At 41.7% G+C, this 16,217-nt stretch overlaps 1 protein-coding gene across 6 annotated transcripts in view; it reads right to left on the bottom strand.

Annotated features, from left to right (window-relative positions):
* The window catches only part of LOC105680233, a 241,548-nt gene that overhangs the window by 10,988 nt on the left and 214,343 nt on the right, over window positions 1-16,217 (bottom strand). The gene's annotated exons all lie outside the window — the stretch shown is intronic.

Raw genomic sequence — 16,217 nt, 5'->3', positions numbered from 1 at the left:
CCCTCTATTAACGTCGTCGAGAATGGAAAATTGTATATTCAAGTATACTTATTCCGTTTTTTCTATTTTATTTTAGTAGTTTAAGATTGCGCTAGTGCCATATGGATTATCCTACACAACTGAACTCATAGATTGTAGACGAAATTTTACAGGTCATAAGTTATCAGCATTAGTAAATATCCTCGCATAATTCAACAAGACGCAAATGAATTTTACGAATCATAATGTATTGGATTATCTTATTCGTGCGAAGATTATAAAATTATAGAAAAGAAATCTGTAGCTTGCAACTTGTCAATTTACTAACATTATTAGTTGGTAAATTATTGTATAAGACGATCCTATTGATGTAATATTGGGTAGTTCGAAAAACTCATAGTAAGTGTTGTATCACTCAGAATTTACATTGGTCAACTCTGTAAATTGAATAGTAGAAAATCGTGATGATGTTACAAACGTTTTCAAATATGGAATTTACGATTATTTGCCTCACATGCTTTATATGTATAAGTAATAAAATCGAAAAATTTATTAAAATCGAAGTTGACCAGTCCGACTTCTGAGAGGTTCGTTTAAGTAAAATCGTTAGGCAATATATTTTTAATTAATTAATAATAAATTAATATTTTGCTAAACAATATCTTTCAAGAATAGTGTTACAAACAGTGCGTGTCAATAGTAAACAACTTCATTGACACGGTATCTCACTTAATCGACTTTCTGTAATTATCACTAAATGAACGAGATCGAAACGAATATCGAAAATGAAGCAATCACGTCGTATTGATTGTGCGGAAGCAGCAGAAATTCATCGGTAAGATGCACGCATACGTTTACAGTGTTGCGTCACGGAATGAGTTGATAGCGGGCGGTGGATCCACGAAAAAATCGCTGACACCACCTGGGAGTCATTCTGTTATCGTCGCATATTTGGTTTTCCCTGCAAGGCCCCCTTCCACCTGTACCGTTAATGCCGCAGGTATCCTTCGGTAAACAACGAAGCAGCAGGTTGTTCAGATTTTATTTGTCAAGCCCGGCAGGCACCCGTCTCCCTCTCGCCTTCTCTCTCGCTTATCGTCCCCAAACGCATTGAGTGGCCGGCGCTTCCTTCCTCCCCCAGCCCCGTCAGAAATCCGTAGACGGCCAAATATTAAACTTCTCCCCTTCTCGTGCGTACCGATAACGGGAGGTCCCGGTTTCGCCTGTGATACCATCTTTATTCCCCGCGACTATAAAATTTTACAATCGCTGGACAGGGATTTTTATCGACGTGCCAGCTCGTCGTTTCTTTTCTTCGCGCGGTCCGCGCCCGCACCCCGAGGAACACCTTTTGTGGTTTATAGCCATTGCATCCGTATTTTAGCGGGATCAATAAGGAGGAAAATTAAACGTCCAGAATAGGTAAATTTTGCCGTCTGATTTGAGTAATTATTACCTATGATAGAGACAGAGTTGGTTTGGCATAACTGGTTTGAATATAAAAAGAGTGATTTTGTATCATATCATTTATTACATAAAGAGTCAGATACTTGAACTGAGTTTTTTCGAATTTCATGTGAACCATGTTATGTTAGGTTGATTGAGAAACTATTCTTGAAAGGGAAATTAACTTTCTTTATCGAAAATTGTGTCAATTATTTCTCAATGTAATGTCCATTGCTGTTTCTGGCATTCATTGCTGAAATCATTAACGGCAACTCAATTGCCCAAGGTCTTTGTTTAAGTATCTTTATAACTTAAAAAAGCTAGTATCCATATACTTTCTAACTGAAACTATTCATACTACAAATTCTTTCTGTTGCCAATCACTTAACTCCCTAGATAATTATGATAACAAATTTCCGATACCTATTACTTAATTAACTATATTCGATGAAAATCGTAGATTAACAGATGCTCCTTCTGATAACCGAAACGAAAGAGAAGGCCAAAGAACGTCATATGTGAGTGATTTTGTAGCGTCGGTTTCTACGCGCAGGCTCCCTTGTCCATTAGCCCGCGTCCTCGAAAATTATTTGTGACAGAAGGACAATAGGTGAGCGCGCAGCAAACAAGTTAGCAGTCGCCTGATTCCGCGGAGTGGCAGCCCCATAATTGTTACGACATAACCTCCAGATAATCGCATCTAAAGTTTCAGGACGTTTCGCGGAGTTAGTTGCCGGTTTGCTTGGAGCTGGGCATTTAGCCCGTATTGTCGTGCATATGCCGAGCGTGGATGTACACGCTCGGAGGCCTCTTTGCCTACAGGCTCGTTCAAACGGAACGTACGTAGAGGTACGTGTTCCTCTGGCTGTCGGCGGTGAGCCTTGTACCTTCTACAACGCGAATGTGTCCGTAATCCGTTCACGGACCAACTGCCGCCTCCGCTTCCGTACAATGCTCTGTTACTTGAACTTGCGCCTCATTGTGTGCTGCTAATATGCCTCGAATCGTGCGAGATTCGGACTACCGCGCGCCGTCCCACTCCATAATCGCTGTCGTTATGTTAACCGCCGCGAGATTTCTGACGTTCGCTGTGTATTGAATTTAGAACGCACAAAGGAAAATTATGCGTACGAACAACGATAACTTCGTTTCTTTGTCTGGATCTCGGGGATTCCTTGTCTGTCGGCCGCGATCATCAAGAACCGTGAAAAGTTTATTATGTCTGTTACTTTTAGGTAGAATTATTCTTATGGAAAATTTTTATTTTCATCTTTAGTATTTAGATATCTTAATGTGAGTACGTAGGAATATTTTAATGGATGGAAATATCGAAGGAACTTCAAATACATCGGGATGAATCTTTGATTTTTTCAGAATTCGAGAAAGGTTAGGAGATATCGATGGAAACTGTTGTCGAGCACTAATTTTACAATCTCTTTGAAATTTATCGGTTTTTATAACATACAATTTTATTTTAAAATTACAAGTTCTTTATTAACGATTCTTAAATTAGTCTGAATCCTTAACATCTGTTCTACCTTCGTATTAACGGTCATGATAAAAAGAACACCTTTTTAGTTTCGATACACATTATATCTCTGTGATCCAATATTCTCGTATTCTCTCATAGCGAAACACTCGAAACCTCTAACACGACGACATCCCTGTCAAAGCATATAATTCGTAACTCGAAATTCTAGTAACAAATGGTGGTTTTTCTTTTTTCGTCGCATCGCTCCAATCGGTACACTTGATTCCATGCGGCGAAATGGCAACTGGGACACGGAGTGACGCACAGAGGCATGCACGAAGCCGCGATTAATGCGAGAGCGAGCGACCGCACGAATTAACGCTTGTTTCCAAAAGCCCTAACGTGGCCGCGACAATTCTTGAGTGCTGTCTGCTGCAGAGGTGGCTAAAGAGAACGGCAGGAAACGTTGGCTAGATGAAGAGAGACGGAGAATCAGTGACATAGTAAAGTGAGAGGGAGACAGAGAGATACGTTACCGGGTCTACCCCTTCTACGGCTGTTTCTACCTCCTTCCTACCCAACCAACCCCTTTCTCTGACCCCGGGGATGCGGAGCAACCACGTTAAACGTTGGTAATGTTAACGTAAATAGATTATAACACTCTGTTAAGCAGGCAGGCAGGCTCGGGCCTCGGCTCGTGCGAATTACTCACGGATCGCGTGACACGTTCCCCTGTCCTGCCAACCGCTGCTTTTGGCTATCAACCTACGTGCTGCACGCGTCGACGACGCTGTCCTGCCACCCTCGCGCACCCTCTGACCTCCCCCGTCCCGTCCACTTTCCCACCGTGTAAACGCAATGTCGTGTTTTGGAAGCGTCCGACAAACGAAACCGTGCTCGTGCGATGGAAATTGTTCAGGGTCCTCTCGGTTTTGACGTTCCTTGCTCCTTTTTTTCCTTTTCTAATCCAAGATGACCGACGTCTGGCTCCGCCCCAACTTCTTCCACATACTTTGCCATTTCCTCCCATTTTTTGATAGATGATCCTGAATTATATATATTTTAAGGTTCACTTTCGAATAATACTGGCAGGCAGTTCGTAACAAATGAACACGTAATTAGTGTAATAAATAAGAACTGTGTAAACTCTTAGCGATAGAGGCAGCGATCAGGTATCGTCGGATTTAATTATCAATCGCCGTGCTAAAAGACAATTAGTGGACAGAGAATACGTAAAGCACAATGCTAAGTCATATATTATAAGACGCTTAAAGTTAATCAAAGATTTGACACATGCGCAGTCTGGTATTATACAATTTTTAGAATCAAGGCAATCAGGTGTGAGCTGTGCCATTGAAGACGATGTGTCTCAACTTTTCGTCAGTATTGCAAATATGTTCATCAGAGATCACGGTAAAAATTCTACTTGAAGCTACAGACACTTTACATACAAGTGAATATAATATAACAAAAATAAGTGTAATAATTGCATGATAAACAGGATGCGCATTAATTGATTTAACTTTCCTTGCTATATCACTGTCATTGGTTCTCAGGTTAAGAAATGTCTATTTTCTTCACGAAATTGCGAATTCAGTACGCTTTCTAGGCAACATATTGGCGGATTTTAATATGTGTTGCCTTGGAATTTACGAAATTTGTGATAGAATGCCTGGTTTAATTTTTTGAAAGGTTTCTCGGAAAACGGTATTATGGGAGGAAATTGGTTGTGCGTTTGGCGAGATAAGCGTTTATGGAGAATTTCCTTTCGGCCTGGAGCCAAATAAAACGATGTTTCTGTTATAATACGCCGCTTTTCAAGTCTACGTCATTCTCCTGAACGCATTCTTTGTTTAACCATCAACCTGCTCGCCTTTTATCGTACGATATATCACCCCTGTTCGTAGGTCACGAGAGTATTATTGCCTCTTACAGTTGTCCTTTCGCATGATTACTTCCGCTTCTTAGCATTCTCACGCACCACTAAAATATGTACGCAATAACGCGGTCATAACGTTTTTATGGCAGGACGCCTGCTTTCTGAACTTCGACTGCGAAGCTCCTTTCGACGTCCATAAAAAATTCGATCTCACGGGAACGATGTTCTTCTAAATATTTCATGAATAATAATTATATTTGAAATATACCAGAATTTCTATCGATTGATCTTTTAGAGGCGTAGATGATGAACGAAAACTTTCTAACTTTATAACATTCGTATACAATTTAATATTAGTTGTTAATTTAATCGTACTTGTTAAGATTTATTTTAAAAAATCCTATTTGAATTATTTTCTACATAATATAAAAATTGTGTTTTACATGATTGATATTAAATAGTCGTGTACAAAAATATCTTTCTTTTTATAATAATAATAATAGTACGAACTATAGGCAATAAATATTTAAATCTTATAAGATGAATCATCTATGAAGTAGCAATCAAATATGTAAATTTAAATCACACAAGGTTCGATCATCTTTAAGAATACCAATTTTTAAAATTCTTATTCTGTGAATCCTAATTCTCTAAATCATAAATACTATCAATAACAATAAGCATGGAAAGTTTCCTAGAACCGGTGAACGACATAGACATGTTCAATCTTGGAGGTACATTTTACTGCTTGAAGTACGTTAACTCGTCACCTCGTCGACCTACAAACGCTACTTCCCAACAGGACCCTTGTTTTCCCGAGCCAAAAGTGAATCTACTTTTACTACCGCCTTTTCCCGAGAAAATGTTTAGCAAACTGGCGGGGCCAAGAAAACTGTTAGCCACAAAAAGTCAGCCAGCTGGCTTTATAGTTCCTTAAAAGGTGGCGCATTTTCAGACACGCGGCTCCTTCTCTGTCCCGATTTTCACGCGTCGCGTATGTAACCACGTGTCACGCGCCTAAACGCGGACTAATGCACCTTCCCCGCGGTGACTGAAATCATTTATAAGCTATAAATGCGAGTTATTGACCCGGCCATGCCCCTTTGCGTGCCAATAAAACTGTACTTTGTCCCGACTAGACACGACCAGTCACTTCAGACGCTCTCCATCCCGACCTTCTTTTATCTCTTATTTACAACTCCTTTATTCGCCGATTCCATCTCAATCAGGCTACCCTGGCTCTATCCGAGTTCGTCGTCCTAAAAATAAGGTTGGCCAGGGATTAAGGTCGTCCCTTACACTTCGTTTCCGTCAGTCAAATGCCGACCGAGCTGCGGTTCCCTCCTGCAACTTCGCATCCTCCGGTTTAGATTCTGCTCCATTTGATCTGGCCTAATTATTGGGTCGTCATTTCTTCTGCACGATAGGTGGGACGAAAGATCGAGATTGAGATTTAAAATTTTGATGTAGGTATGATATATGAAAGGTATTTTGGAAATATCGATCAGAATACCTGGAAGAACGTGTATATTGATTGCATTAAAGAATTACCAATTTGCATTAAGGAGGTTGCTTGGTCTGTGGAAGTCTGATAATTAAACGGTTTTCTTTTTGTTAGTCGATCTTAAATACCTTAGGAATGGGATGAACGAGAAAGAAGCAAGAGAAGAAGGAAGAGAAAAGATAAAGGAAAGTAAGAAAGGGGAGAAATGAAGGGAGACAGTAAAAAGTAGCAGTACTGTGTATACCCCATCAAATAATACTAATCAATTATTAATGTTTTAATTAGTCCAGAATACCAACGAAATTACTTTCTTATATAGCATAATTACTCGTAACTGAATTTCGACGATACGAGAAACTAAAAATTTAGTTTACCCAGAATACGTGATTTCCTAAGATATATAGACAATAATAATAACGAACAAAATCTGGCATTGTTCTTTCCCACCGACTGCACATTTCGCGAACATGCATTCTCAATAACTATTAGAGCTCACGGTGACATCGCTTGCCGTGATATTCAAATCCAAGCCACGAGTATAATGTCTGTGTTTCAGTATAGATTGCTTGTACTCTCTGTCTGGTTTCCGCGGATCACAATAATTTCGATATTGCCTACCGTTCCCGCTGATCATTTCGCTAAGTACAGCGTCACGGCTGAATTTTTACGGACGTGCAAGCAATATCTATTGTTGGATATAAAAAAATACACGCGTACTCCGTGTCGCGCTTGCTTCGCTTCTTTTTTTTCGTTTTATTCGTCTGCCTCGGCGCATACGTTTCTTCGCGACCCAATGTTTTATAAAGTGAGCCACCCATACCTGAATCTCTCCCTCCACGATTTACCTGCACTCGCGCATCACTCTAACGTGCGGTTCTCCGATTTTTCAATATCCATTCCTCCTTTTGTTCTTTTCGACGTCATTCGCGATATTTCGTTCAGCACCGATTACGATAGCAATCACAGATGTTAAAATATTGCCTGCTTAATGAGTTTCAGTATTCGGAAACTGGAAGAACTAAATGTCTAGGAATGATTGTAGATAGAAATCCAACTGAGATCATTTAGTGTACATTTGAATTCTATTTTCATGTCTGCATTTCTTCTTACCGAAAAACTATCTTTCTTATCCATGGCTTATTGTATAGTTTCTGTAATTTAAGATTAAGTCAAAATTTGTTGATCAATTATCACAATTGCAGTGTTTGTACTGAAATAAGCAGCAACATTCCAGCGTCGTGGATAACAAATTGGCCCGTCTATTTAAAAAATAAATTTCCAGTTACTAGGAATTGCGAATCCACTAGTTAGCCATGGAATCTTTTCTAGGAAAGGAAGTTAAAAAGCGAAAAGAAGAAGGACGAAAGGGGATTGAGTCTCCAGACTGTTCTGGTTCTTCGATAAACCACCTCGATATCTGATGTCGGCCGAGCAAAAGGAACAGCGAAACCGAGTTTTTAATTTGGCGCGTGTCACGTGACAGGTTGGACGGCCGGTAGAAGAGGATTCGAGAACGGAACGAGCGGGCAGCCAGATGAATCTCTCGCATTGTCTGCGTTTCAATGGATACGCCCCGACTCTCTATTCCTTCCCGGTTTTTCGGCGTTATTTTCGGTGACAAATATTATCGTGTCGAACAATGTGATCGCCTTCACTGAATGCTCCAGCTTCGCTGACGTTCCCGCACGGTCGGTAATCTTCGACATTGTTTCTCGGAAGCGTGCCCGCGGCCATATTGGAATTGCTAATGTTCCAGTCTGCCGCAACCTGATGAAAATGTAGGATGGATGGCTTTATGTTGACGAGAATTACGATCCAGCCGTGATCGAAACGGGAACAAAGAATTGATCTATGATATTTTTGTTGCAACAACCTTTTCCTCGTGTCACGTATAATCTTTGACTTTAATACTGGATATATGAAAGATTGGTGTTCTTTCTTAGGCTTTAGAAGCAGTAACCAAACTTGCTGTTACTTTAAACGCCATACAGAAAAACCTATTATCTTTCATTCGAGTCAAAAACTTACGAATAATTGTACTTATTAGCGAAGACAATAATTTTCGATGACTTTCTGTTATGTTAATATTAAATTAGTGCTAAAGAATATATTCAAAATATGAGAATTGTATCAACTTATCTCAGATTCTAGAGTAAGAACATACTTTGACTTCTTCATTTACTTTCTACGGTTTTTCAAATAATTAATATCTGTTGGACGTTATTATTAACGGAATTATCAGAAAAGGGGGAGGCTTGACACTTTTACATATAACACTCCCAGATATTACGCGATGAAGCTCGCGATACGCGCATGAGGTCCGATACGTGATCGAATAAAAAGCGTGGATGGCATCAGCCTCTATGAACATGGACAGTTATCGAGATTGCAGAAGGTACGGTTATCACGATGAGGAGAATGGAGGATTCCATTCAGTTGGACTCTCGCCGGAGGCGCAACGACGATGGAACGCGAAGCTGAACGACTGTCATTGTTGTCATTTTTACGGGCATTAAAATCGGGGGTCGGCTACCTTCCTCTGGCGAATTCCAATCCGACTAGTAATGAAAGTTCAGTTCCTCTTCCGTTTACGTGCATTACTACTACCCTGAAAGCAACTCGATGCTTCCATTTGTTAAATCCGACAAAGTCATCATGCATTGAGAAATTATCGTCACAGAAGAGATCAGTTCTATTGTAATACAGCGATTTCGTTAGAAATCCAAGTTTTGAATGGGAAGATGGACAGTGAAAATGAAAACACAGGTAGGATCGATAGTTTACGTATGAAAGTGGCGAATCGGACAGTTCGAGGAACACAGATCTCGTATCAAAGCGGCAGCTATTCGAAGTGACAGAGAAGACCCATCTCGGCGAAGACAACTTCAACGAAGAGGATGGTGAGCCTGCGAGGGGGTGGTAGAAGGTGGATTACGGCTCGATTCGGCAGCAGGCCCCCTAGGGCACGTCGAGGATCGAGAGACGCGCCATTTCATTCGCCGACTGCCGATATCGCCAGCCCCTTCCAAAATATCTCATTCCCAAACGCCTCGAGCTCTCGATGGATTACAAACCTATCTATTACTTCCCTGTCCCTATCTCTGCCGACGAGGAATCACGAACGAAATGTGCTCGTCTGTTAGCGTTTTCAGACTCTTCAAGATTTCCCAAAGAACGCTTTTTTCAATAGCTTCAATCGCCGACCGAAAGTTACGTTGATTTCCGCCGAAAGGCAGCCTCTGATCAGAAGAACTGATACGGCTGCGAACTGAACAGTTGCAGTCTAGTGTGATGTGATGTTTGGATTGTTCTTGTTTTGTAGCAACGATAATACGACTGGTTATTTTCACTATTACCATAGAGAAAAGCTGGTGGTAATTATTAATTACTATATATTTAGATCCTTATTACTATAAAAGCGCTCCCGCTTTTGGGAAAATATATTTTTGTTTGACTAATCTAGGTATTGTTCTTTTAAGGAAATAATTGCAAGATATGTAATTATAATTGGGAATTGAGTTAGTTTGGAAAATCAGCGAAAGGAGATATACCATTGAAAAATATCACAATATATAAGTTGATGAGAGTTTTGCTAACTCTGATGAGCTGCCAATGACGGCACATTTATCGATGACACAATCTTCTTTGAATCTTTGAAGCAATATATTAGCACGCATACGTAAGTCCTCTTTTCGTCATTCAACGCTAAACATAAAGAAACGGGGTGTCTTATTTATCCGCGGCGACATTTCCACGAACGAAAAGGCGTTCCGATTGCTGATATCTCTTTCCTTGAGCAAAGTTGCGAAGGTTGGTTGCAACAAACTAATTCCACCGAGAGAGAGTTGTATCTCGGTTTGCAGCGGGTCGGCTCAGCAGGCGGGAAGAGGATTCTCGCTCTTCAATCCTCTACGGCGTTCTCGATGCGCCGTGTGCTCGGTACACGAGAAGGGACACAGGCATCTTCTTTTTTCGCTCGTGTTTTTTTTCTCTCCTCCGTCTTTTTTTCCTCTCTCTCTTTTTTTTTTTTTTTTTTTTTTAAGGGGTGGTGATGATGGGATACTCTCGCCGTGAAGAAACCGGCATAGGCGCGGCGAGAAGCGGCACCTCTTAGTCTAATTGAAAAGTCGGCGGAAATTGAAAATTGCGATCGCGAATTGCGAGCTGCTTTAGGGAAAGCAAAGGGACAGAGTTTGCCAGCCACTGAAGAAGATAGATAGAGGGAAGAGGCGGTGGTCGCGGAACGAACGTGGAAGTAAGCGCGAGCGGGAAAGGGTGAGAGAATGCGGAGGAGAGGGTGCAGGCTAGCGTGTCGGAATACGGTAGAATGAAGATTCAGTGTTTTGTCTTTCGTTGGCAGGGAGATGGAAATGGTGTCGGAGGGGGTGCGAATCCAGCCTCGTATGGGCATTCTTTTAAAGAGTCGTCAATTGTACCGTTCTATATGCCCGTTCTGAGGGTTGATTTCCTCGTGCCTGCATCCAACCATCCATTCATCCATTCATCTATGCATATAGTCTTCGCGGAGTGTGCGCCTGAACAACAACTTCGTTGCTAAATTCCTAGCTCCCACCACTCCGCCACCCCCTAGTCACCCGGCAAACCATCCAAACCTTGCTTGCACCCTCGCCCACCTCCCATCCCTTGCACCCGAAGGTACTTGTCGTTTGAAACGGGACTATGAGTGTGTTCAGTGCATCGAGAAGGAAACGAGGGACGAATTGTAACCAGACCTTCTGTCGGAAGAACTATAATTATGCTTGCTTTAAGAATGAGGCGTCTTTGATAATGCTGTCTACGCACTCGTCAAAAGCTATCGTTTAGCGAGGGAGTGCTTCAGCCGGATTGTTCTTCGGACAGAGATGCTGCCTGGATTCAGATTCTTGTTTAGAAGTATCGTCGTTTCAATTAGCTAACGATGTCAAGTCCTGGAGCGACCGCTATTCCGCAGACAGCAGCCGATTTACCTTTCAGATAAATATGTACTTTGTACATTGATCTGTTTGCACAGCGGTCTCGATACGTGTTTCGGTTGATTTGCTTCTTCAAGGTTGCTTGATTAAATTTCATTGACTGCAGTTTTATAGAATGTTAAACGTTCGAAACGCTTTTTCATATTATCTATATTTTCTACGTTGCAGATGTAGGAACATCGCGTCGACGTTAGTAGGAATTGGAAATGCCAACTCAGATGAAGAACGTTTTATCAAAGATTGTTGCGAATTATCGATTAAAGAGCAACTGGTCAGGTCAAACCGATCGGTCAATATCGCGTACCTCGAATGAATTAACGCTCAAGGTGGAGGAGATTTAATAGATCGAGTGTTAGAGTAATCCAGCACTGTATTTGCACTTGTATAAACGTAAAGTGTGATATTGAGAACACGGCAGTGGTAAGATCTTGTTGGGAGTGAAGTTTTCACCCGCACGGTACGATGTCTGATGATGAACTGTCCTCCTACGTTGCGGATTCTCCCTACCAACCGTTGGGCTTCGTCTGTCCATCGTGCCCTTCCGGCTGGTCCTTTCCCGGGGTTTTTTACCTGACCTCAGAGTCATTAGGTTTACAGTTCGGGGAGGACATGTAATTCGGAATTTCCTAAAGAACGGAATGGGCCTGTCCGTGCCATAAACGGACGGCCACTCAAAATTCCGAACAAAGATATTTAATTAAATGATGCAAACTTAGGATGGTGCATTTAAAAAGTCGATGGATAGTACTTTGGTGGAAAATACTGTATCGTTTTTTTTATACATCTTGTTTATATAATACCTGCATCTCTTGGTATTGTGCCTATGGCAAATTGCAGAAATATTCGTAGCTTAATCGTTAGTTTCACATCAGTTTGCTGAAACATTTATTATGTCGATATATTGTTTCTTCGTTATTCGCTTTATCCATTCTTTCTATTAATTCGCTTTACTTTTTGAACATTTCTAGTGAAGAAGATTTACTGCCAAATGGTCGAATTATATTTTTTCTTCGGAAAAACAGCACTTTTTAATAGAACAAAATTAAAATTACCAATAATTTTACAGAAAAAACACGTAACTAAAATGGGATATAACCCTTCGTCTCGTTTTACCGCTCTCACTCGAGGCAGAAAACAAACCAAGTGAACGAAGATGAACATGAAAGTCGCGTTCACTCGGGAATCTTGAGTAAACGAGTTAATTTGCATTGAGAACGATCGTGATGACGGTTCGAGAAGGGTGATTAGAAAATAGCTGTCCGCGAAGGAAGGAACCATCAAGAGTTCTAGTGATTGCTTGTAATTGGAAGAATGCATTCCCCGAGACCTGACATCCTGACAGTGCGAATTATCGCAAATCCTTTTTGTAAAAGGAAAGAACGTTATTTTCTTCTATTATTAATTATATTCTTTTCAATAGAGCAAAGTATCATACGTAGATTTATTTTTAGCCTTTAATAATTTTGTATCTTATAACAAAATATCTGATCTAAAGAAATTTAGTTATTTCAGAATCTGTGATACTTTAAAAAATAATAGAAAATAATGTAAGTACCTCGATGTAATAAATATTTTAACTTTGCATAAATTCTATGTTATTATTACTCAATAATGCATTATTGAGATAATCTAAATTAATATCTACTTCAGAGATTAGAGACGAGAGCGACGCGCGCGAAAAGTTAACAGTATTTCCCGCGCTCATCAATGTTCATTCGCATTACTAAAAAAGTCAGGATAGTCAATTAATGTAGTTGCCACGATGCGTTTCGCCAATGCTGTAGATTAAAACAAAATTACGTCTTTACCGGTGTGATGTTCGTCGGCGACGAATCGAGCAGCTTTGCCCTACGCTCGTGAGCTGACGCGCGTAATTACACGGCAGGATTAAAGCAACACGTCGTGCTGTAGCAAAACGACAGATTCTGGGACACTTCGATAAGCGTCTATCTGCCCCAACCTTTTCCTTCCGCTTCCCGGCAATACAGGGTGTCTTTAGAAACTGAATTTGACCATAGTATTTTCCAAAATAGTTACGCATCTTAAATTAAATATCCCCGTAGTCTTCTTTGTACTTTAAGCCAAATAGTGTAAATTTATTAAGTGAGATATAAAGATTCTATTATACTTGAAAATACTTTGCTTTTAGAGTTAAATTTTGCACATTTCTATTGATCTCTATTAAACAGAACTCTGGAGCTAATTTCTGTAAATCAACGAAGTTTTAGATATGTCATTCCTCTACACCTAACAATATAAATATCGGACATTAGACACTTTGTAAAGTTTCTTTCCCTATGAAAAAAAAAACAAAAAAAAAAGAATGAAAGAAAGTTTCTATTAATGCACCTACACAAGCAAACCTCCTTATTTTCTTGAAAAACCAAATTCTCTATTCGATAATTTCATATCAGCTGCTCTCTAAAAAGCTATATCGCCCTAACAACAACTAAGAATGAAAAGAAAACTCGCATTCCACAAAATGTAAAAACAACCCCCGTGTTTATCGTGCAGTTGTCTAACGTCACAGATGCGAAAGAAAAGGTTTAAATGATCCAGCATGCAGGTGGTTAACGTGGAACCCGGGGGCGTGGGTTCGTCGACTAATTGGAGATTCCCGAAGTTGCCGCAACGAGAGTTCACACGAATGAATTTCGTCAGCGACCTGTGCTCTTCAATTCCAGCCCATAGGGCAAACGTCGAGTCTCCGGCGCCAGCTCTGCATAGGCGTTCGTTGGTTAAAGGGATGATCCCTGAACCTGGGGATGGTTGGTAGTAGTAATTCTGCCGGGGCGGTGTAACGTATGTCGAGCAATAATTATATCGAGGCCCGTTTAAAGGTTCCAAGGAGGGCAGCGTTCCTAGCTTGTCGGAGTCATGGACGAAGTTTAGGGACGGGGGTTGGTAAGGTGGCGCGAACGACGGCTCATACGGAGGCGGCTGGGAGGGTTTTAATCACAGGAGTCCGCCGTTAGGTAGGCTCGGTTCCACGAGCTTGTAGTTTAAACGTTCGTCGACTCTGAGAATGCGAATTGAGAGATAAAACGGGAAAGTTGTGTCCGGGCGCAACGTCTCTCTATTGCTCTGCCGCCCTCTGTCCTCGTTCATCGTTACCGATTCCACGTCTTTGCCTCCGTTTTCTCTGCGAGCCCAGGCTGCCGCTCACGTACGCCGAACTCTCGTTCGTTCGTTCTCCTGGGCGGGCGCCTCTCTAATTTTCTTCGGAGTTCAGCTATGTGAACTACATTATGGAATAATTGCGCGGCTCGTTATTCTCGGCTTCTGTTTTCGCCGGCGGCCATCATTTTCATCCCCGTATAATAAAAGAAATAACGGTGGCGAGTCGCCGAGAGACGCGCCTCTGCCGCGAACGCTCGCCATACAATTGCGTTTTCGATGGGCTTTTACGATTCGCGAATGACTCGTGAAACTATGACTAGGTGATGACGAATCGTAGAATTAACGATTTATGAATAGCTGATTTATCGTCCACGAATTTTTTCGTCTCGATGAAATGAAAATGTGACATTGTGCGTATCGATAATAAATTCTTTCATGGTTTTTGGGTTGTCTTGACAATGATTCAGAGAATTTAATGGGACCGTTGATCATATGAAATAATTAAACGAGACGAGATGGTAACGTTTAATAACAATCATGAATAAAAACGTAGATAGATTTGTAACTAGGTGTATATGATGAAAAGATAAATTCAAAAAAGGTAATAACCGAAACCAAAAGAATAAAGAGAAAAGATAAAAAATTAATATTTCGAATATTTGTAATAACAGCAATCCGTTACTGTTTTCCCTCGTGTTCCAACATTTGGAACAGCCCGAAAAGTAACTCTCTCATTGACACAGCGATGATGTAAAAATTAATTAATACCGATATTGTAGACAAAATTAAAAAGATTCCATCAAGACTAGGGTGAGGAATATCCATGCGGATAACGGGGGAAGACGTCCAAGCGGAACGATCGGTCTAGGAACATCCACTTTTATTGAATTGACCTTCATCAAGGATTTATCGCGAGAGCGACGGCTGGAGTCTCCGGTCTATTTTGGCCAGGACCGAAATGAGAATCCAACATGGAGGGAGAGGACGAAGGTAGACCGTCGAAATAAACGGGGGAACGCCACTTTAAAGCTGCAATTGCATTGCCAGGAATCAGACCCATTCCTCTCTATCTCGCTTCCGCGTGCTTGGATCGGTCGACAGAGAGAGCGGGGGCAGCTCGGTGAGCATCCTCCCCTTGCTGCCCCCTTAGCCGCGACCCTTCGAGATTGCTGAGCTATTCTCGCGACTGAATGTTTCATTAAGGCCACCCGGTATTGCTCTTAGATAACTCTACGAGGGGTAAATGAAATTTCCGCCATCTCCGATATCGCCACGCCACCACCGTGCCACCTCCACCACCTTTCATCCTCTAATACACCCCTGCCGCCCCTCCGCCGCCTCCGCCGCGTTCATCGTAGAGCAGACCCGAGTCTGGGGTTTAATCAAAGGCCCATTGCTCGTTCGACGGAACGAACCAGTGAACGAACGAAAGCGACGAATTTAATGCTCGTCCGTTTGCCGTTCGCGCGCGCGTTACACTCTGTGTGAGAAGCAACCTCTGGCTGACGAACGAACGAACGAGTCGCTGCTAGATGCGTCATGGAAAACGTTGTTGCTGTTTCCGTAACACCGGCGGAAACGGTGAGAAACGAGAAGAGAGGAAGAGAGAAATTCCGGGCGCTGACGGCGTCGAAAGGGATAGGAAAAGGGGGCGGCGGAGGAAGACGCAGCGGCACGGGGAGGAGGCAGTGGTGGAGTTAGAAGGAAACAGAAGAAAAAAGCGAACACCCTGCAGCCAGCCGTCCACCCACCACTCGTAACGATCTCGCATCAGCCGTCACCCGTTAAATTCATCCGGAGAGAGGACGAACCCTATGGAAAGAAGACCCGGCTCGAAGCGAAACC

The sequence above is a fragment of the Bombus impatiens genome, unplaced genomic scaffold (assembly GCF_000188095.3).
Source record: "Bombus impatiens unplaced genomic scaffold, BIMP_2.2 scf_0102, whole genome shotgun sequence".
NCBI classification, from domain to species: Eukaryota; Metazoa; Arthropoda; class Insecta; order Hymenoptera; family Apidae; genus Bombus; species Bombus impatiens.
The sequence above is the reverse complement of the archived record's forward strand: the minus strand, read 5'-3'. Positions and strand labels throughout refer to the sequence as shown.